At 41.6% G+C, this 24,107-nt stretch overlaps 2 protein-coding genes across 3 annotated transcripts in view; both read left to right on the top strand.

Annotated features, from left to right (window-relative positions):
* LOC119503645 overlaps nt 1-24,107 on the top strand; it is a 56,365-nt gene that overhangs the window by 12,355 nt on the left and 19,903 nt on the right. The window lies entirely within an intron of this gene.
* The window catches only part of il16 (interleukin 16), a 92,503-nt gene continuing 92,166 nt past the window's right edge, over nt 23,771-24,107 (top strand). Inside the window, exon 1 of the mRNA XM_037795507.1 lies at nt 23,771-23,844. The gene's annotated coding sequence lies outside the window, so the exon portion shown is untranslated. The remainder of the gene's footprint in view (nt 23,845-24,107) is intronic.

The raw sequence follows: 24,107 nt of genomic DNA, 5'->3' as shown, positions 1-24,107 counted from the left end.
GGGGAGGACAGAGAACGGGCAGTCGGATGGTCGGGTGTCAGCTCCGCGCAAATCAGCGGAACAAAAACACCGACACATCACCGACAGTATGATAATTATGCACTTTACGTGCCTAGTCTGATAGTCTGTAGATATGTAGCCTATAAACAAGATATATTTTAATAAAATACATTTGTACCGACAGAATACAGTAGAGCACAGAGGCCGTTTCCATGCTGACAAGCGCCCGTGTCTGCCCGTTTATTCACCTGAGGGGCGCGGTGATCCCGCGGAGCCCAGCTGGACATCAGATGATTAGGCGGTCATTAATGTGGCCAGGATGCATTCGCGTACACACTGCTAAAAGAATGTGGTCATATGTGGCCCAGACCACCTCTGAATGTGGTCTGAAAGATCCGATCTTAATGTGTCTTGTCACTTGTGATCGGATCACTGAGGACTCATGTTAATACCAGGTGTGAACAGGGCCTCTGTCTCATTCACTCCTGGCTGCCATTGGCAGTAAATAAAGTGGTCGATGATTCCTACCAGTATCACGGGGAGACAGACACAGACCTAATGGTCAGTCAGATGCCGATGGAAGAAAGGCTGAGGCCAGCTTGGATCCAGAAGCCACATTAAGGCGATAAATACATTCTGACTCTGTCTTTTACACCAACCTCCCCGTTTTCACCAGTGATTTCTACCTGGACCATTTACAGCCTCAGCTTTTATTTCATCTCAGTTTAGACTTTTTTTTTTTTTTTCAAACACAAATCATACTTTATGGTTGGATTATTTTAAGGACATGATTAAAATATTATCAGAATTAGAAATACTTTATTCATCTGCGGGGGGAAATTGGGGCATTACAGTTGCTCTTATATAAACATAAAGAATCAAAGAAAATAGAAATAAAGGAGTACGTAACATGTCAATTACAGTATGTGCACATGCTACAATATAAACACAATATATGTAAAGAAATGTAATTAAGTAATCAGATTATATATACAGTATATATATATATACAAAACAATTAAATGCCGAAAATGAAGCAGACAAGACAATTTCTAATGTCTGATATACGGTTTGGCTATAATCCAAATACAGATATCTTTGTGACATGAACAGATACCGATACAGTAGCCTTGCGTTACACCTGAAACTGGAACTGGGCATTCCAGATTGGGAGAAGAACAGTTAAAACCGGATCTGTTGATCACAAAACTGTGTTTGATCTGTTACGTTTGCATTTTGTATGTCGTCCATGGATCGATGTCTCTTCAGTGTTTCCAAGTTTGTTCCAGAATTCGAGTCCATTTCAACAGGATGTGTCATAAAATCAGTTACATGTTTGAATGTTCATACACAATATTTTTAGTGCTGAATTAATCTGGATATTAATCAGTGTTCAGTTTGGCCTGTAACCAGTATTACAGCCAGGGCATGTGAAGTGATATATACATAATATTTGAATCATTTAGATGTCAGATTTTATTTGTATAGACCAGGGGTCAGCAACCTTTACTATCAAAAGAGCCATTTTAGGCAAAAAAATAATAATAATCTGTCTGGAGCCGCAAAACATTTGAGCATTGTGATGAAGGTAACAGTCTAAGTATATAGTATATAAGTCTAATGCAGTGAGGGCTAAAGAGCAAATGTACTACGGAGTATTAGGGCCACATTGAAGGAAAAAACAACAGAGATTTCCTGAATAAAGTCGTAATAATACAAGAATAAAGTCATAACTTTACGAGACAAAAGTCGTAATATTACGAGAATAAATTCATAACTTTACAAGATAAAAAAGTCGTAATATTACAAGAATAAAGTCATAACTTTACAAGATAAAAAAAGTCGTAATATTACAAGAATAAAGTCATAACTTCACGAGAAAAAAGAAAATCACGTAAAATTACTACTTTATAATTTTATGACTTTATTCTCATAATACTACGACTTTTCTCTAGTAAATCTTTGAATTTATTTTCATAATATTATGAATTTATTTTCGTAATATTATGACTTCTGTCTCGTGATCTCCGGTTTATTTTTTTTTCCTACTGTCGTACCATAGACCTACAACAATGATAAATAAAATTTATATTGTAAATAAAAAACAGTTATTCATTTCCATTTTTAAAAATCCACAGGGAGCCACTGGAGAGGCCAAAATCACCAAATTTGCCTCAAAAGTCAGATTTCATGAGGAAGACTTCAGGAAGTATGACTTTTCTTGGAGTCTCATATTGTTATGATTGCGATCTCTTTGATTAAATTCATATTCATTTTTGACACAGATTGTTTTACCGTTTGTTCTCTAATATTTCCAGTAGATGGCAGAGGCGTTTCCATATTTTAGGGCAGCAATCCATCCATTAACACCAAGACAGATTGATGCAGCAAATATAACTTTGTCTAAATAACTAATATTTCCTCCATGGGGTTGATGCCCATCTATCAGAGGTCTCTGTGTATACTGAGAAACATTAATTCCAAATATATGTTATTTTTACATAAACTGTAGATGTTGTGAAATAAAAAAGCATAATTACCTGAAATTCAGCTACAGTGGGAATCAGCAGCCTAACTATAATTTACCACCATTTTGTGTGTTGGTTTAAACAAAAATTGTACTCAGTATTGAGAAATGGATGTAACCAATAGTAAAACACTGTAACACACTCCGGGTACGAAATGAGTCCTTACCCCAAGTGAAGGAGTTCAAGGGTTCTCGGGGTCTTGTTGGCGAGTGAGGGGACTATGGAATGTGAGATTGGCCGGAGAATCGGAGCAGTGTGGGGGCGGTATTGCATTCGCTTTACCGCACCGTTGTGACGAAAAGAGAGCTGAGCCGGAAGGCAAAGCTCTCGATCTACCGGTCAATCTCCGTTCCTACTCTCACCTATGGTCATGAGGGCTGGGTCAGGACCCAAAGAACTAGATCGTGGGTTTTCTCAGGAGGGTGGCTGGCGTCTCCCTTAGAGATAGGGTGAGAAGCTCAGTCATCTGTGAGGGACTCGGAGTAGAGACGCTGGTCCTTTATGTTGAAAGGAGCCAGCTGAGGTGGTTCAGGCATCTAGTTAGGATGCCCCCCTTAGGGAGGTGTTCCAGGCACGACCTGCTGGGAGGAGACCACGGGGAAGACCCAACACTAGGTGGAGAGATTATATCTCCACACTGGCCTGGGAACGCCTCGGGATCCCCCAGTCAGAGCTGGTTAATGTGGCCCGGGAAAGGGAAGTTTGGGGTCCCCTGCTGGAGCTGTTGCCCCCGCGACCCGACCCCAGATAAGAGGTTGAAGATGAGTGAGTGTGATGAGTGTAACACACAGCTAAATGAATGGTATCAGTAGATGTGTAGTTAGACTGAATAGATTTAAATGAGTTCAATTTGTTTTTCATACTGATTTCATATGCCACACACTATTATCCATGTTGCTAATATTTCATACTTAGTTGACAAAAATAGCAACATTCTGTACATGAACACCTGTAAGTCTCACTTCCAAAATCCAACTCCTCACTGCTGGTTTAACAAACTGAAGGAGACCTCTATCAGAAGCCCCCCCGGCCACAATGACACAAGTGAGCCACTAGAGGGAGGCACAACAAAATGCATGGCGAGTTCCTCACACAGGAGATCTGACTCATTTATCAAAAGGATACAAACATCTTGGTATGAACAGTTCCGTTACATGTGTTTGTGGGGGTGGAAGCCTCGCACAGCGTCTGAAGACCAGCCTGGGAGACCACTGAGGGACTACTGAGGTTGCTCACCAGTGTTATCACAGCTCAGTGAGCTGCCCCAAGTAGGTCTACCTGCAGACTCTCAGTGGCTACAGTTAGGCTTAGGGAAAGCTGTATAATATATATAGTACATTGCATCTTATTTCCAGGTAAGCTAGTCAGAAAGCCTTCAAAGAGTGGTTTAGTTCTGCACAGGACTGCAGAGATAGACATGCTTGCTGTCACTATGTAAACTATTGTTGCTCAAGAAAATGCTCCAATGTTGCTCTTAAAGCCACGTCTCGTTTGCTGTTTCTAATCATGGCAAATACACAGCGTGAATCCTGATTATAAAAAATACTTTGATATTCTATTGGATCAATGGGCCAAGACTTATTTAAGTGGTTAATCTGTTTGTGTGAATAAAGGAGTCTGAGTGGAGACAGTGGTGTAGGGAGTGAATGAGAGTGTAGCAGAGCTATGAAGAAATTTAGATATGAAAATGGATGTCTGCCTTAGAACGCTGGACCAAGACCCCAGCGCCCAAGAGATCACTTTGGATAGCAGATCCACTTAAGAGAAGGTTTTGATCCAGAAAAAGGGCATCTCCTAAAGGGATAGTTCAGGTGTTTTGAAGTGGGGTTGTATGAGCTACTTATCCATAGTCAGTGTATTACCTTCAGTAGATGGTGGTTGACACGCCCCCAGTTGGGAGAAACGTACTTTAGACACCTAAAACAAAGGCCCACCTAAAAAAAACAACGGCCATTTAAGTGTACGCTGTATTTACAATATGTTCAGCGCTTTATCTTGCCATCAGACAGCCCTTTCCGATGGGGAACTGAAAGTGAAACTTATCATTGCGGTCTGGGTATCATCGGATAATCCGTTTTTCCTTTGGAATTCAGAAAGGAAAAACGTTTTTTTATTTTTTCGTTTTAAACCAAAAACGAGAAAACGGCCGTTTTCTCGTTTTTCGTTTCTGAATCAAAAAATGAAAAACGAACCCAAACCGGGCCGTTTGTTTGTTTTTACGAATTCCTTTTTTCATTATTCGTTTTTAATTGAAGAACGGAAGTCACGTGGGTTTTTCGTTTTTTCGTTTTAAACCACAAACGAAAAATGGAATCACGTGGTGCTCTGTTTGTTTTTTGTTTCCAAACGAAAAACGAAAAAAACAAATTAAAAAAACGATCCGATTTAGTTTCTTCAAGTTTCTTTCTGTCATTTTCTCTTTTGAATCGAAGAGCTGAGAACGGCAGTCACGTGACCAGGAAGTGAAGGCAAACATGTCAAAATAAAAGCCAAGAAGATAGTTTGGTCATTCTATAAAAGTGTAACATTATTTAAGCACAGGATCAAAGTAACAGTAGAAGATAGATAGGCTAAATAAATACACAAATAAATACATACATAGATATTTTTTTTTTTTGTTCTTTTCATTAACACATGAATGTCTTTTATCCAAAAAGTGTGTGATAAATTACAGGGAGGGTCTCTACAGATGTTATTCAGATCTCTCATATAATTGATAATTTTCTCTCTCACACCCTTACTATGGGCTGTTTCTTTATGTCTGCAGGTGAGAAGCACTATGTGGCTACTCCTTTCAACACACCTGACACTTCCACCTGATCCCTTCACTCCATTAGGAAGGCTGTAGCCGAGTAGTTCTACATCATGATAATGCTGATTTTTCAACCAGCGATTATGACATTAATGCCAGCTAGACAGAATAAAGCTCTGTCTGTCATGACAATAGTACTGGACTGAAGGCCACTTCATAAAAAATCATGGAAATTCACAATAATTAGGCCTGTGCTAAAAAAGCCGACACAAGTAAGCCAAATGATCTGTGGCCTATCGCAATAACCTCCATATTGTGTAAAACCATGGAACGAGTTCTTGCCAGCCACCTGACCAGCACAGTGCTAGATCTGCTCCAGTTCGCTTAAATAAGAGCAACAGAGGCCCAGACGACGCTGTGCTGACTCTGCTTAACACAGTCACAAAACACCTTATGCATCCTAAAGGTTATGCCAGAGCTTTATTCGTGGATTTTAGCTCAGCTTTTAACTCAATGAAGACGCATATTCTCCTGAAAAGGCTCATTGATCTCAACATCAACACAGGGTTAGTTCTGTGGATCAGAGGGTCTGTGTCAGGGAGAACATATCAGACGTGCTGCCCACAAGGCTGTGTTCTTTCCCCTGTGCTATTCTCTCTTTTTACTAATGAATTTATGATTAATGAGAAACATTTTAGACTGTTTAAGTATGCGGATGACATGGCCTTAGTTGGCCTTTTACAGGAAACAGGCCCACTAGGTGAAGCTGCCTATCTGGCCCACACTACAGCCCTTCAAACACGGTGTCACACTAGCCAGCTAGAAATCAATGTGGCCGAGACAAAAGAATTAATCATGTGCTGCACAAAACAACATTTGATCACAGAGCCAGTTTCACTTGATGGCCAACATGTTGAAACTGTGGGACACTTTAAATACCTCGGTACAGTCCTGGACACCCAGGTGAGCTTCTCTGTAAATACAGAGTATATTTTCAAGAGATGCTCACAGTGACCTTTATCTTCTAAGGAAACTCAGTGGCCTCGGTGTCAGCCGGCAGATTTTAGAATTAGTGTACAAAACTATTGTTGAGAGTGTTTTAACCTTTAACCTTCCTGCCTGGTACGGTCACCTACACTGTAGATCAGGGGTGCCCAATACGTCGATCACGATCTACCGGTCGATCACAAAGGTAGTGTGGGTAGATCGCATGGCATTAAAAAAAAAAAAAAAAAAAAAAAAAATCTTTTTTTTTTTTAAATAGACGTCAGCCAACAAATTGCAACACTGTTTCACCTGAACTCATCTGGAGTGGAGGATGAGATTTTGACACTACAAGCTGACATTCAGCTTAAGTCCAGGGCTCATGGACAGTTCTGGAACTTACTCACAGAGGAAAAGTACCTCAACATGAGGAAATGTGCTACCTCCTTGCCTGCATTATTCGGCTCCACTTATTTATGCGAGTCAGCCTTTTCCCACATGAAGATTATTAAGTCCAAATACCGTTCCACCTTGACTGATGATCATTTGGAAGTGTGCTTGAGGCTGGCTATCAGCAGCTACTGTCCGGACTATGCATCCCTGGCTGATTCCATTCAGTGCAAGTCATCAGAGTAAGGTAATGACAAAAAATGTACAGAGTTATATTGTACAATATGGGTTCATGCAGTTATGCAAGGTACACCAACATATATTGTACATATAAAGAATACTCAATATATTTATAAATAAATATATGTTTTGCATTTTTATAGTAGGTAGATCATTTTGACTTGGTCATTTTATAAGTAGCTCGCATGCTGAAAAAGTGTGTGCACCCCTGCTGTAGATAGAAGAATAAACTGTCTAGGATTGTGTCAATGGTAGGCAAAATAGTTGGTAAACCCCAAAAGCCCTCGACTCAACTTTTTACAGAAAGGACGAGGAAGAAGGCGAGGAGTATCCTGGCAGATAGCTCCCATCCTCTCTTCAGCCAGTCGGGAGGCGCTATAGAGCCCCTCTGGCAACTAAACGTGTGTTTAAAAAGTCTTTCATCCCAAATGCCATCAATATTCTAAACTCAACACAGTGACCGAGCAGATCTGAGCCACAGACACTGACATGAACTGTTTTAATGTGTAACATAACCTGTCTCTGTTTTTTACTAACTGCTGTCTGGTTTTTAATGTCTGTTGTTTTCTGTGTTTTGTGAGCTGAAGACAAATTTCCAGCCTGGTGGACAATACAGTTTGATTGTATTGTATTGATCAGATCATATTGAGGGGCCGTCAGCTTTACAATTTAGTTTGGAAGGAGATTTGGTACCAGTGAAGTCAGTGCATTTTATGAGTAGGCCTTCTGTGACGTTACCCACCATAGGGGTCAGAGGTCACCACTCCTCAATCCCCAAGGATTTTCTTTTCAGTCAAATTTTCAATTTTGACGCATTTATAGATGAAAAGTCAAGTCAATAATCCTGGTCAATGATAGAGAAGTATGGTTGATCAGCATGTTTGCCAACCTTCAGACATCATAGTCTAATATGAGGATTAATCAGCCTGAGTTCACTAAAAAACTGAAATCACTAACTTTCTGTATTCTGTTTGGTGGTTTATGATGCTTTTCAATAATTTCTAGCCTGTTTGGTAGTTTATGATGCTTTTCAATCATTTCTAGTCTGTTTGTTAGTATATGTAATTTAGTTAATTTGTTCGACATCATGATAAGGCTGATTTTTCAACCAGTGGTTATGACATTAATGCCAGCTAGACAGAATAAAGCTCTGTCTGTCATGACAATAGAACTGTACTGAAAGCCTTTCCTTTACTCGGGTGACTCTTTACAGCCGTCTGAAGACAGCAGGTATCTGTTAAATCTACAGTATCTGGAGTGATGGAGTGGCCTTCAGTCCAGTACAGTATTGTCATGACAGACAGAGCTTTATTCTGTCTAGCTGGCATTAATGTCATAATCGCTGGTTGAAAAATCAGCATTATAATGATATAGAACTACTCGGCTACAGTCTTCCTAATGGAGTGCAGGGGATCAGGTGGAAGTGTCAGGTGTGTTGAAAGGATTAGCCACAAAGTGCTTCTCACCTGCCGACATAAAGAAACAGCCCATAGTAAGGGTGTGAGAGAGAAAATTGTCAATTATGTGAGAGTTCTGTATAACATCTGTAGAAACCCTCCCTGTAATTTATCACACACTTTTTGGATAAAAGACATTCATGTGTTAATGAAAATAACAGAACAAAAAAATATCTATGTATGTATTTATTTGTGTATTTATTTAACCGATCCTGTGCTTAAATAATGTTATACTTTTATAGAATGACCAAACTATCTTCTTGGCTTTTATTTTGACATGTTTGCCTTCACTTCCTGGTCACGTGACTGCCGTTCTCAGCTCTTCGATTCAAAAGAGAAAATGACAGAAAGAAACTTGAAGAAACTAAATCGGATCGTTTTTTTAATTTGTTTTTTTTCGTTTTTCGTTTGGAAACAAAAAACAAACAGAGCACCACGTGATTCCGTTTTTCGTTTGTGGTTTAAAACGAAAAAACGAAAAACCCACGTGACTTCCATTCTTCAATTAAAAACGAATAATGAGAAAAGGAATTCGCAAAAACAAACAAACGGCCCGGTTTGGGTTCGTTTTTCATTTTTTGATTCAGAAACGAAAAACGAGAAAACGGCCGTTTTCTCGTTTTTGGTTTAAAACGAAAAAATAAAAAAACGTTTTTTCCTTTCTGAATTCCAAAGGAAAAACGGAATATCCGATGATACCCAGACCATTGCTCTCTCCAAAGCCTCCAGTCTCTGTTGACAAAAACATTAGAGATACATTTCACTTTCAGCTCGGTTCGCCATCGGAAAATATTCTGAATATAGCGAACAATTAAACTGATATTATTTTTTTTGGGTGAGCCTTAGGTGGCTAAAATAAGCTTTGCAGTACATTGATTTTCTCCCGTGCTGGTACTCCTGTCTGCTTCTCCAAACTGGGGGCGCACCGACCGTCATCTACTGTAGGTAATACACTGACTATGGAGAAGGACCTCATATAACCCCACTTCAAAAACAGCCCAAACTATACCTTTAAGTCTTGTAGCCTATAGTTATAAGGAACCATAACGTCAACACACAACCCTCTCATTTTTAAGTATTTAATTTAGACCTTGTGGTCCTTATCTCCCAGTGCATCACAAGTGTTCTGAATGGTAGATGCACGGGTTCTAGGAAGTCACCAAAAATGGGATCAATCCCTTCACTCAGACATCGGCTCTCTATTTGCCTTCTGAATGTGACATGAGACACAACCTGTGTACCTGTTGTTAGTAAAACTGCTGTATTACTGTAGGCTAATGCCAAATAGTGCCACAAGGTGGTGCCTCCTTTTATTGGGATGTACTGAGAGTTGAGTTGAAAGTTGAGTGGAGAGTTGTGCACTCACACACACACACACACACACACACACACACAGACACACACATACACACAGTTCTATCGCAACTACTCCGACCGACGTCCACAAGAGATACCTGAGTTGGTACAGGTTATGCTGTCTACGTTCTACTGCTCATGTATGATTAGTGAATATGCTTCCGTAGAGACCTGGCATTGTGTGGTCAATGTTAAGTACTGTAGAATAAAGTAACAGTGTGGAGATCTCCGTTTCGTTGTCTGTGGACTCTCTGAGCTAATCGGCTATCCCAGAGCTCCTGCTAACTAGCCCCACGCTGCTAGCTCTCTCCACCTCCAGTATACACCAACACGTTACGAGGTCAGTGAGGCTGCCAGGCAATGTATGGCTCATTGAAAATACTGGGGGCTTCACTTGCACTTTCTCAGATACACTTGACATATTTAGAAATCTAAAGCGTTTGTACCAATTTAATTATGAATATGCTGTCGAATGTTGCATTACCATGTAACAAAAATCTGGAGGAGACACTCCCAGCCGCAAAATATTAAAACAAGTCGTATATGGTGAATGATTTATCTTTGTAAAGTTGAAGCAACAGTGGCATTGAACTATGTCACCTCCTATTACCTCTGGAGGTCAGTGTCAATAAACCAGCCATGGTTAGTATTACTCAGTTGTTGTACTAACCAGTTTTGACAAGTTAATCTTGGCTTATGCTCTACTACTTTGATTTTGACCATACTTTTCATTCATCTATCTCTCACAAGTCCCCCACATTTGTGCGCACAGTTCACTGTAACACATTTACACCTTAGTATCCTTTTTCCCCCAAAATTAGCACGTACAGTATATGCAGTTTTTAATCTTGGAAAACCCGCTAAAAATAAGTGATAGACAAGTATGTCATTCTGGGGTTTTTTCTGGTGTGTCACATGACACGCCGGAAAACAGGGTTAGTAAACTGCGAAAACGTTACGGTGGTTACTTCTTTTTTAATATCTGTTACTTATTCAATCTCTCTTTCAAACTCTCAAACGAGTTGGTGATTGTTGGAACGGTAGAAAGACTAACAAAGATGGTTTTGGTGAGTTTTATTTTGTTTCTGTTGAGTTTGAATGAAGTGTGTTGATGATTTGTCACGTTTGTTGTTGATGTAATGTGTTTTCTGTAGTTGTTTCCGTACGTGTTTTACTTAGTTTACTTATTTTAAGCTCAACCATGATGTTTTCCCTTACCCTAAGTTAGTTTCTTGCCTAAACTGGCAAAAACTGCTGACGTTTGCGTGACGTAGAAATGACAGGTGAAAATGCGTACTCGTGACACGTATAATGTCCGTGTAATGTTGTGGTTTTTATACACCATCCCATGAGACTGGGTTGGCCACCCATAAGTGGTCTTTCTCACTTTTTACACTATGTCACTAACTCTTAAGCATTTAGATGCGGATTGCAGTCAGTACAGGAGACATGGCGTGCAAATGATATGTGGAAAAGTGTTCTTATTGCACACTAAATGCCTTGCGCATAATCATGGCATTCATACAACTCTTCGTGACTGGAGTCTGGTGGCTTTGAGGAGAGCATTTTAATTGTATGTTTGTACATTAATACATTATAATAGTTGCTCAAATCCCTGTTGATTTCATTATATATTAATTTCAACGTGCGTAACATAGCATTGCAGTGGAAAAGGGGGCGAAAATGATCGTGTCCACCCGGGTGTCATGTTTCCATCACTAAATAATAAACAGTGATGACAACGTTTCAGTCTCACCACTATGTTCCCCACACATGTAGTGTGTTTGTGGTGGATGTGACACAAAATAGTTTGAAAATTGCCCACATTTAATCATCCTCCATATCCTAAGCTACCAAACCCAGTAAAGGCCTCTCCTCCCATCAGAGCCCAGAGTGGTTCACAGCCTCCACCAAAATCAACCCAGATCTGTATATTTACTGGCCACTGCTGCAGCACCCGTCCAGACTGAAAACTAGATTCATACACACCCAAATGAGGAGTGTGTGTTTATGTGGGCCACAGAGAATGTATTCATCTTAGTATGTACCCACATACACACACACACACACACTCACAGAACCTCGTAAAAGACCTTGTAGGTGTGAGGTCAGGCCCAGCTAAGTACGGTGTGTTTTCCCTTCTGGAGCTGGCTCACAGGAAAGGGGCAGTGATTTTGGGGAGCCGTGCCTGACTGAGACACACTGTGTGTTCTCCAGACAGAGGGGGAGGAAAAGCAGGGAGGAGGAGGAGGAGGAGGAGGAGGAGGAGGAGGAGGAGGACGAAGGAGGAGAAGAGGTACAGGCACATTACTCCCAGATGAATCATAGAGAGGAAGCCATGCTCTGGGTGATGTGTCAGTTTTTGACCTGATGTTCTGTGTGGACTTCTGCCTTCTGTCTGCGTGGAGTGAATCCATCCTTTGAATCTCCTGTTTGCATCTTCGCTAGAAGCTGGTAGACACCGGCTGACAGACAACATGATCGACTACGGTGAGTAGGACTTCCACTCCAAACGCTGAAGGCTTTTTAACAGGGATGTTTATCAGCGAAAGTCCATAATTATTGGAACCAAGTTGACATTAATGACTAAAATAAAGATTATAGGACAGGAAAGTAAGAGAGAAAATGTTGTTTTTCTCAGTATTGTGTAACTATCAAAATTAGTTGCAGAGCAGGCAAGTTAAATGATGCATTTGTTGGCCTGAGGGCTGGATGAAATGTGTGTGTGTATGGATTTACGGAGCCACTTTGCACACAGAGGTCCTTTATGAAAACACAAAATTACATAACATTGTGTATGTCCATTCCGAGCCGACCTTTAGAGCACAAATAGCTCAGTGAGGCCAGCAGTGGATGGGCAGGGCTTCCTCTCTGCTCTCCCCACAGCCACGGCATTAGGCTTAGATACGACCACATGGCTTTACACAGCATGTAGTTGTCATTCCACACTGACACTGAAACAGAGGCCAGCGGAGAGCCGAGCCTCCCCGGAGAGTGTGAGATCATCTGCGTATAAAGAATTCAAGATCAGTCGTATCCCCCCCCTAAAGGACTAAGCCCATCAATGATCTCAGTGATTGTACACTTTGTAGAAGTGGTGGGTTATTCATAGCGTGACTCCCTTCAGGTGGCTCTCTTGGCTGTAGGCCCTGCTCCGTCTCACAGACTGGAAAAAAATCCCCAGTGAAAACTCCCAAACAACACACACGTTGTTCAGCTGCACAGCCACCCCCGCCCTCTGCTTTCTCTCAATCAGGTTCTGTTCTGTTAGGCTGGAGTCCCTGCCCTGCTAATGCTATAGGCAAAAAGTATGGTTTAACACACACACACATGAATATGCAAACACATGTATACACACTGTTTATTCAGCCTCTATTCTAAACACACCTTTCAACGTGACCCACGCTCACTCTCCTCCTCCTCCCCCCATTTTTCCTCTTCGTCCAAGTTTTCATATTAAACAGTGTTACTGCTGTGTGCCATTACATCGATAGAATACTGAGTGTGTGTCAGAGGAAACTTGGACTCTCCGTGTACTTCTGCTGACATCACAGGAGGCAGTGAACATCTTCAGGGCTCTGAAACAAATGCTTTTGATGAAGCTTTAAATATACGTACTTACCAACACAAAGGCTTCATGGAAGGGCTTTAAAGACCGCCAGAAATGGAAACTGTTAATTTCTGGAAAACAGCAGCTGTTGGACTGGATGGAACCCATGGAGATACTGTAGGCCCTCCAGGCAACAAAGTCTCCAGAAAAAATGTTAGGACTGTACATTTCTGCAAACCACAGGATATGTGGATGTCGACGTTTCTGAATCAAAAATACCATTCATAAATTGTTTTCATATCAGCCTCATATCATGCCTGCAGAAATGAAGCGATTGGTTAGGTTTAGGCCAGGGATCTGCAACCTGCGGCTCCGGAGCCACATGCGGTGGCTCTTTAGCCCCTCTCCGGTGGCTCCATGCGGATTTTTAAAAATGGAAATTAATAACTGTTTTTTGTTTACATTTTCATTTTTATTTATCATTGTTGTAGGTCTATGGTACCACGGTACGACGGTACGGGCAACGTTGAGGAAAAATAAATAAATCTGAGATTTCGAGAATAAAGTCATAGGTTTACGAGAAAAAAGTCAGAATATTATGAAAACAAAGTCAAAGGTTTACAAGAAAAAGTCGGAATATTATGGTAATAAATTCAAAGGTTAGGGATTCCTGGTTTAGGCAACAAAAGTACTTGGTAAAGGTTAGAAAAAAGATCATGGTTGGTGTTCAAATAATAATGTAACAACGTAACGTAACTACCATAAATAAACAACAACTGTCCTTAGCGGACTTTCTTTTGTCCTAACAACACAGTCTCACTGCAGTTCGTGAAATTGTGACGAAATTTAATATATTTGATTTGTGTTTGAGTCATAGACACGAATTAGCGTATTTTTCGTGACGCTCAGGATGACTTTCAACAACGTATTTTCTGTGCGTTTTCCTACGAATGTCCAGCAACACGTGACGCACGTGTCAAGTTTGTTCCAGTCTTTTCAAATTAAACTACTTAGTTAGGCTTAGGAAAAGATCGACTTGGTTAGGCTTAGGCAACAAAACTACGTAGTCAGGCTCAGGAAAAGATCAACTTGGTTAGGCTTAGGCAACAAAACTACTTAGTTAGGCTTAGGAAAAGAGGGACTTGGTTAGGCTTAGGCAACAAAACTACGTAGTTAGGCTTAGGAAAAGATCGACTTGGTTAGGTTTAAGCAACAAAACTACTTAGTTAGGCTTAGGAAAAGATCGACTTGATTAGGTTTAGGCAACAAAACTACTTAGTTTTAGGAAAAGATTGACTTGGTTAGGCTTAGGCAACAAAACTACTTAGTTAGGCTTAGGAAAAGATCAACTTGGTTAGGCTTAGGCAACAAAACTACTTAGTTAGGTTTAGGAAAAAATCGACTTGGTTAGGCTTAGGCAACAAAACTACTTAGTTAGGTGTAGGAAAAGATCGACTTGGTTAGGCTTAGGCAACAAAACTACTTAGTTAGGTTTAGGAAAAGATCGACTTGGTTAGGCTTAGGCAACAAAACTACTTGGTTAGGCTTAGGAAAAGATCAACTTGGTTAGGCTTAGGCAACAAAACTACTTAGTTAGGTTTAGGAAAAGAGGGACTTGGTTAGGCTTAGGCAACAAAACTACTTAGTTAGGTGTAGGAAAAGATCGACTTGGTTAGGCTTAGGCAACAAAACTACTTGGTTAGGCTTAGGAAAAGATCGACTTGGTTAGGCTTAGGCAACAAAATGACTTAGTTAGGCTTAGGAAAAGATCAACTTGGTTAGGCTTAGGCAACAAAACTACTTAGTTAAGTTTAGGAAAAGAGGGACTTGGTTAGGCTTAGGCAACAAAACTACGTAGTTAGGCTTAGGAAAAGATCGACTTGGTTAGGTTTAAGCAACAAAACTACTTAGTTAGGCTTAGGAAAAGATCGACTTGATTAGGTTTAGGCAACAAAACTACTTAGTCTTAGGAAAAGATCGACTTGGTTAGGCTTAGGCAACAAAACTACTTAGTTAGGCTTAGGAAAAGATCAACTTGGTTAGGCTTAGGCAACAAAACTACTTAGTTAGGTTTAGGAAAAAATCGACTTGGTTAGGCTTAGGCAACAAAACTACTTAGTTAGGTGTAGGAAAAGATCAACTTCGTTAGGCTTAGGCAACAAAACTACTTAGTTAGGCTTAGGAAAAGATCAACTTGGTTAGGCTTAGGCAACAAAACTACTTTGTCAGATTTAGGAAAAGATTGTGGTTTGGGTTAAAATAACTGCTGTAACTTAAGTATGGAAGTTATGTGACAAATAAATCAACTTTGTCTTTTGATTTCACATGGGACACCAGCAGCGGTCTCCTTGGTGAAAGTCCTGTGTTTTAGTCTATTATATACATTAACTTTGATGGCAGTCGGCATGCTCCCAGTTTTGAGAAGCAGACAGGAGTAACAGCTAAACAATGTACTGCTGTGGACGCCACGTTACTGTAGCTCAGATCCGAAAGTCACACAATAACACAAACTAACGAACCAATCAATGTAGCGGTACACCAGCAACACTATGTTCTGCAAAGATATAACGGCTCCAGTTCCCCAACGGCAAGGTAAAGCAGTGAAAATATCAATTTATTGTTTTTGTCTCTAAATTACGTTTTTCTGCTGCTCTGGTCCACAGCCGCTTTACTTCGCCGTCAGGCAGCCCTTTCCAACAGGGAATTGAAGTCGTTATGTCGCTCTTTTCAAAGCCACCAGACTCAATTGAAAAAAACAGTAGTTTTACCTTGCAGAATTAACACGGGAGAATACATACTACCCCACTTCAGAAAATCCAAACCTAGCATTAGCTAGCGTTCACATTATTCATAACCTTATTGATTAGCTTACTGTGGTAACCCATGTCACTGCTTTTTACAGCTTTTTGAGTGGGTGTTTCCATTTGAACAAAACAAAAACGGAAAAGAACAGATGGAGTCGAACTTTAAATAATGTCTCAGTAAATTATGTACCCAAACTGCGATGCATTTTTAGCAGTGTTCATGTTATTCTAGTTGGCTGCTCGAATATAGACATAAAATGTGTGCTAGACATTTGGTAGGTTACTCAGTTCCGGCTCCAGTTTTTCTCCAAATTCAAGGACCAGAACTGAGAACAGAGATTGGTTGCTATAGTGCTGCAGATCTGACACGGCTTTATCTAAACGCACATTTGCATTCATGTTCAACTAGTGATCAAAATGATAGATGTTTGAATAGTTGGTTTAGAGATTGACTTGCATCCTACTACTGTAAGTGTTCCCACTGTGCTGGCATATGCCCAGGAGTGTGTATAAGCCTATGAAAAGAGCAGAGAAAGGGAGAGCTGGAGATCCATATCTCTGTTTCCTGTCTATCTGGCCAACACAACAAGCAGACTAATGCTCCTTAATTGCGAACACACTTCCAGGATCAGAGCCACTGATTCCCCAGAAAAAGAAAGCCTTTCTTCCATACTCGCTCACTGGAACCTGGGGGTTATTACTGATTGATTGATTTATCTAATTATCTATTTTAATAGGTAAACTAATCAAATTTAGTAAAGTCCTTAATTAACTTCTTTTTTTTTTAATCAAATATCTGTTAAGTATTATAATAATACTTTACTATTCTTTAAGTGACTGAGTTGGAGATAAACCTGAGAGGTTATATACAGTATTTACTGTTTGAAGAAGTCTGTTATATTCCACCTGCATGCTGTAATATTCACAGCACACGGAGGCATTTGTCAGCATTATGGGCTGCCACATCACTGTAACAGAGCTCAGCTGCACTGAGTTCTTTCAGCTTTGAGCTACATGCATACAAACATTCATCCTACACAAGCTCAAAGATACGAGTCTCTTCCGCTACTAAACTGGGTGAGATTTAGAAACAAAAATAAGTACTTTTAAAATGAAGTTTGGCTTATTTAGGATAATAAAGGATACAATAACACACACGTTATAGGCCTTTCTTCTCCCCTAACTCTCTAATGTAGACTCCTGTACAGACCTCAATTCTGAGACCAGAACCAGGCCTGAAACCAGTGCCGACCCAACCTGACTGAGCCCTGATTGGTACTGCCAAATTAACATCTGAACCAAAGCTGAGACCCAAGGCTATTTTTGATTTCCATTTTATTTATTTCATCTGTTACTGGCTATTATCGATCTCATCAAGCTAATATAACACATTGTCTATAGCGGTGGTTCTCAAAGTGAACATTTTTCTAGGACGTCAGATCTCACAAGCAGTCCAAGTCAAGTCCTAATTTTTGCGACTTTAGTCTGACTGGAATCCAAGTCCAAATGTCAAGTGTACATCTTTAGGTCTTACGCCGAGATCAGACCAGCACAATATAAGACCGATAACGGTATGGATGCACCGATACCCTTTTTTTTCCGACCAAGTACAAGTATAAGTACTTACATTTGGGTACTTGCTGATACCGAATACCGATACGAGTACTTCTCTGTGCCAAAGCCCCTCTTTAACAGCCAGCTGGAGGGTGTGAGTGACACACGGCATGCTGGGGAGTCCCGCATACGAGGTGGTGCGCCGCGACCGGCTCTACCGGCTTTACAGCGCTCCCTGCCCGAACCTCCCCGCACCGTGGACAAAGGCTCGCTGCGCCCTCTCTCCGCGCCGGGGAGGGACGGGGCCCCCTGCTCCCGGTGTGATTGTCGACCAGGGCAGACTGTCCTCATTGCGCCCCAAACCGCGTCGTGCCCCCAGGGCGAGGCTCTGCCGGCCCGTCTCGCCTGCACCGTCGGGGAGGTGGAGCGTGAGGACCCAAAGATGCTGACAAGAGGTTAACGTCGGACCCGATACTGGTATTGGTATCGGTGCATCCCTAGATAACGGCCAGACCTGACAGTCATTGACGCTTCACAATGTCCCGACAAAAAAGTCTAGCAGGTCAGGATTTTGTTTACCTTCCTTGCCTACAGCAGTTCACCAATTTCTACAACATGTTCCTTTGTTCATCACTAGGAGCGCAGAACACTTCCCATGCACATCTGTAAACTATGGTGGAGCAAAAGATAAGTGAACGTTGTTGGTTGTGTCAGGCAAAAACCATGAAGTCGGTTTCTGGCATTTCTTCCCCGTAGTCTGGTGTTTCTCTGCCAAGTACATGGCAAAGTTTACTGACTCCATGATCACTTAATCTGGACACAGTGAGACATCTCAAAAGACAAAAATATCATGTCGTCTGATCCTGTGATTAGACTAGTTTAGTTTAGGACAGACTGTCTGTCAACCTTTGATGGTTTCACCTTATTTTTGTTTTTTACACATAATCACCAAAACAAACCCGTTCTCACTCCCAACTCGTCAAACGCCGCGGCTGGCAGCGCCCCTCGGAAACCGATGCACTGAAGTAACCTTTAGCGACGGTATGTGACGACTGGGCTTTCAACTAACTTTCAATGTAAACCCACGTCGTTATTTGACGTCGGAGCAATTGACGCAGTATTTATAGCGTGAGAGTCCGTTCAGGGCGGGGCCGTGGATGGTTAAAGAAACACAAGACTTTCAACCAGACTGGTGTTCGTGTCCTGTGTGTAACTAAATGTAACGTTGACTTATTTTGTACGTGACGCGTTGGTATCTTGAATTAAAATGTTTCCTCAACTACCGTGGCAGGTCACTGAACATTTCTATCGGCCACTCAATTTTTTTGTCTGCCAGTTTCTTCTGAAATCTATGTAGAAAGCTTTAGATTGTAAACACTGAGTCAGTGGTATAAGACAGTAGAAATATGGAATATACGTAACCTTAAACACTGACTTTTTTTAAATTAGGAATTGCTTTTTTAAAAATAACATTTCTTAAAGCAGGGTTGACAATGTTCTCCCGTATCCACCGTTTGTTATATTGGTTGAAATGGTCTTTACACCCCGACAGTGATCCATTACTGATGAGCTCTATAAAGGACGGAAAAGAGCCGTCATCTGTAAGCTGCTGTAATCCTGTAAAAGCGTCTACCAATCACTGCCTCGCAGTCCCTTGGAAAGAACCAATCAGATGCCTCCCCGCTCGTACTCTACCCTTGGCGTGCACCAGCACCGTAAGAGAAAAGTCAGCCCTGCAGTAGCACTGCCGCTGTTATTGTCATGAGGTAGCGTTGTTGAGTTGAGGTCCTCTCTCCGCTCTGTGTCTGTGAAGTAGTTTATGATGCGGCGGTGCTCATGCATGTGTGTGCGGGGGGCGTTGCCTTGGAAGGAGCCCCGAGGGGAGGGGGGTGGTTTAGACGTAGGAGATGCTACTTTCAAATTATGCTAGCTTTCCAACATCTTTATGTCACAGAGTTTTTAGTCCCAGAATATAATATTTTGCAAAGACTGGGATCTTGCAGTAGCATGACTTCATTCTCTGCTCAGGTAGACATTGCTCCACTTTATCTTACATAGCAATAGTTGTTTGCTGCTATTTTAATGTTCTGAATGGCATATATAGTGTATACATGTAGGGTGGCACGTTGTGCAGTGGTTAGCACCATTGCCTCACAGCAAGAGGGTCATGGGTTCGAAACCCGGGGGTTTAGACGGAGCTTCCTGAGGCGATGCTACATTCAAATTATGCTAGCTTTCCAACATCGTCGACCCTATCTTTAATATAAGGGAAACCTATTTCCCATGGTGGCAGGTGACCTGAAATGTTTACCTGCCACAGCCAACATTTAGCCTGTATTTGGCAGGTGGAAGGTGCCAATTTCATTCCCTGGTCATCAGTCACATGGGTCGCTAGTCAGTGAAGTTAACATCAACCATTTTCTAACCCTACCTAAGTGGTTGTGTTGCCTAAACCTCACTTCCTGTGAAAATGGAGGTTTATTTTGAAAGGAGCGTACATCGACACCGCCGTCCCTGGTCTGGCCAAAAGTAACACAGGAGGGTACCCTGTGCAGCACCGGTCTCCGATGCCGAGGGGCGCTGACCAAGCAGTTGTATCCAACGGGTTGGAAGTGAGAAAGCTACAGCGGTCACAAAGGTTGAGCTAATTAGTATTCAGTCAATGTGAAATGATCCCAATCAAGATGTCTATAGGGCACCGAAAGCATCGACATCGCAATTCAGCTGATGAACTGCTCGAACCCTCTGAGCCGGTCAGGCCCCGACTGTGAGGGGGTTGAGAGAGAGGTAGCAAAAGATAATGATGCCAGACAAAAGGCCTTATGGTTTCAGTTAAAGAGCTCTGCACACTGTTTACTATGTGTTCATGGCAGATGTGAGAGGCCATCTACACTAGCATGTATAATGCATGTGAGGGTCATCCTATAGAGCTCTCCCTGGAGCGTGAAGCCATAGAAGTGTACAGACCACTCCATGGTCATTAATGGGCCAGTACACTATGGCTAACAGCATTGTTGTGTTCTCTTCTAGTATAGATTGTTTGCACATTAAAGGTCCCATATTGTAAAAGTAAAATGTCCATGTCTTTTATATGATAAAGCAGGTTTAAGTGATATATAAATACTGTGAAAGTATTGAAGCGCTCAATATATACAGAGAAATACACATAGCCCGTATTCAGAATTGTGTGTTTGAAACAAGCATTAGGATTTCTGTCCATTTGTGATGTCGCAAATATACAATATTTAGACCATTACACGGTTTTAAACGTAAACATTCTAAATGTGTCCCAGTTTATTATCCTGTTGCAGTGTATATAAATGACATCAGCTGACAGGAAGTAAACATGGACCAAACTGGTGGCATAGCAACGCAAATCTGTTGCAATTCCAATTGACATGCACTAAAACGGAGCGTTTCAGACTGAGTGTAAATACAGGTATATTCAGGCCGACAGTATGAGGAAAATAAAGTTTTTTTAAACATTAAAGTATGGAAAACATGTTCTAGTAGAAACCCAAAATACAAGTATGAACCTGAAAATGAGCACGCTATGGGACCTTTAAAACATGAATTGAGCTAAGAGTGAGCACTACTACCTCACTAGTTACTGTTTTTGTGTCTCTCGACCACAATCTGATTGTCTGATTATAAGCTGCAGTCATGAGGAAAACTTTTTTTTCAAAGCCAGGGAAAGAAAGTGTTTTTTATCTCCACCAGCCTCCACAACTGCCTCAGCAGTTCCTCAGAACCACTTACACACACGGATGCAGTCAGGCTGTCCTAACTGAGTTTTCTAATTGCCCTCCAGAGCGTCCCTCTCCATTAGGCTTCGGGCCGGCTGGGAGGAGTGTGATGGTTCCCGAGCTCCCTGCGCACACACATACACACACACTGACGGCCATGCCTCAGAGATACTCCCACCAGAGGAGGAAGCCAGCACAGCGGCTGCTAGGAGGATGGAACGGAGACGCAGGGGACCAGGCGGAAAAGCAGCAGCAACAACAACCCAACCAGCAACCACAGCCACCGCTCCAAGAAGCTGGCCATGCTCTCCAAGGTACCAGAACCACTCAAAGAGGCTTACAACTAGGGCTGTACCGGAAAGCCCAAGACACTAAAGTCCCAGTGAGATGGAAGTTAGAGCGTCTTTATAGCTTCTGTACCGTGAGTATTCCCCCAGTGAAACGGAATATTTTGAGGGCCAAGAGGGAGTTAAATCAATCCTTCGTATTTGATTGGACCGCTAAAAAGTGGTGGGCTTAGAATGTAGCGCAATACGGAGCTACAGAGGACTTGTTGTGGCTCCACACACACATCCAATGTCACTAAAAGTTGTAGAATGATTGATGGATGGATGTCATGATGTTATGGTTGAAATGGTTGATACTAGCTTACGTAAGCCATGTCATATTTTGTTTTACAGGAATAAAAGATGATTGGATTTGATATCAAAATACAAAGGAATTGATTTTTTGTATATTGGTTAAATAGGTAAACAATATGACCGGAGAGGTGATCTGAAAGGGTTAAAAAAGCATTTTTTCATTTCATCTCGACTTATTATCCCAAAGGAGAAATTTGTGTGTGCTCCAGAGCAAAAGTACTTTACATACACACAACAAACAACATAAAAACACGGAAACACTTGTGCGTTATTGTGATTAGTGAGCTATGGAATTCATCATCGCTAAACGCTGTGCCTTTTCAACACATTCTAACTCCCAACTCGTCAAATACCGATGCTTCGTCACCGCCCTATACGCTTCAAACTTGTTCCCAGAAAGGTACAATTTCCGCTCGTTAAATGCAATGTGTCTTTTCAAAATAAACTTCCGATGTAGGTTTACTTAGTTTTGTTAGGTTTACTTGGGTAGGTGTAGGAAAAGATCAAAAATCGAAATAAGTATGTTTTTTACATAAACATAGGTAGGCTATGCTGCGTAAGTTAAGTACGTAAGTTATCGTAACAAACTACAGTAAACTAGAATGGCACTACGGAGAGCGCAGACCTCCGCCTCCCTCTCCGCTCATCTTGCACCATCATCCACGTGTATTTTGTTTATGTTGAGATCAGCTGTACGTAGCGGAGCATCGTAAAACACTTCATTCAAACTGGACAGAAACAAAATAAAACTCACCTAACCCGTCGTTGTTACTCTTTCCAACAATCACCAAGTGTGCTTTGGTCCAACTCAACTGTATTTCACAGAGTTTAATGTGAAAAAAACGCAGAACCTACAGTCGTCGTCTTAATGCTCAGGCTGATCGGAATTCTTAAAATTATTCCTGAATCGAACGCCACCAAAATCTAATGGATTGTTCATTGTGCCACACTCCATTCAAAAAACTGCATTCAAATCCATTGCGTATTTTGGAGTAATCCTGCTAACGGACAAACAAACAATTCCAGAGCTGTGCAACCATGAGGGAACAAAAGACATTAACCGTCACAGTTAATGCTCCATCAAAATGATTCTCCCACGCCGCCGCTCAACCCTGCAGCGATATAGCCGCAACGTCTGATCTGGTGTGAGCGCAGCCTAGTTGAAAGCCCGGTGTGTCTCATAGAGACGCTGAAGGGTGCCTCCGTGCGTCGGTATTTACCGAGTTGGGAGTGAGAACGGGCTGGCCTTTTTTCCATCTGTTATGTATCTGAGACCAGATGGGAGTAAGCGTGAGAAATGGGTTAAGGGGGGAGGTCAGGGTCATGTGCTATGGTAATTGCCATGCGAGTGATGGCTGGTCACTGTAATGTAATTCATAGTCTAGAATATGCTACATATTGATTACGTTTTGCCTTATGATGACCAAACATATGGTTGGAGTAGTTATCAGTTCTGACAAACAGCATGTACTTGCATCACATTACAGCTGAATTACTCCAGTTTTTCAGTCTTGCTATTTATTGCCTAAAACTGACCCTCTGACTTTCTCCGACTCTGTCCAGGTCCCTGATCCTCTGTCACTCTAAGACTAATGATGACTGTCCAGAAGAGAGGGCATGCTGGGGAGTGGCAGATGGGTGCAGAACATGGGGCCCAGGCTGCTGGGCAGACGGGACTGCTGGGGATCAAACGCGGTACCGAGATACAGAAAACAGGACACTGGAGGGCAACCCAGCAATCGGCCCAGGAGAAAGAGGAGGCACCGAGGCAGATAACAGCTGCATCACACCACCACACTCAGGGAGAATAAAAGGAGCATACGGAGGTCCTTCAGCATCAAGGTATGACTTTGCACTAGTGATCCTTTTCCCATAATAATCTGAGCATATTCTTGACTAATTGTAAACTTTCTCACCGTTACTCTACTTTAAACAGAGCAAGAGATAAGGTCATTGTTGTAGTAATTATTTGGCCATGCTAGCAGCATGACTCTAGGGATGACAATGGCGGTTAGTCAGTTGGTCAGTCCACCTCTTTGGTCCTGACTGAAATAACTATTGACTGGGTTCAAATTTTTGTACAGCGATTCATGGTCCCCAGAGGA

The sequence above is a fragment of the Sebastes umbrosus genome, chromosome 2, assembly GCF_015220745.1.
Source record: "Sebastes umbrosus isolate fSebUmb1 chromosome 2, fSebUmb1.pri, whole genome shotgun sequence".
Lineage (NCBI taxonomy): Eukaryota > Metazoa > Chordata > Actinopteri > Perciformes > Sebastidae > Sebastes > Sebastes umbrosus.
Note: the sequence above shows the minus strand (reverse complement) of the source record. Positions and strands in the feature narration are given on the sequence as shown.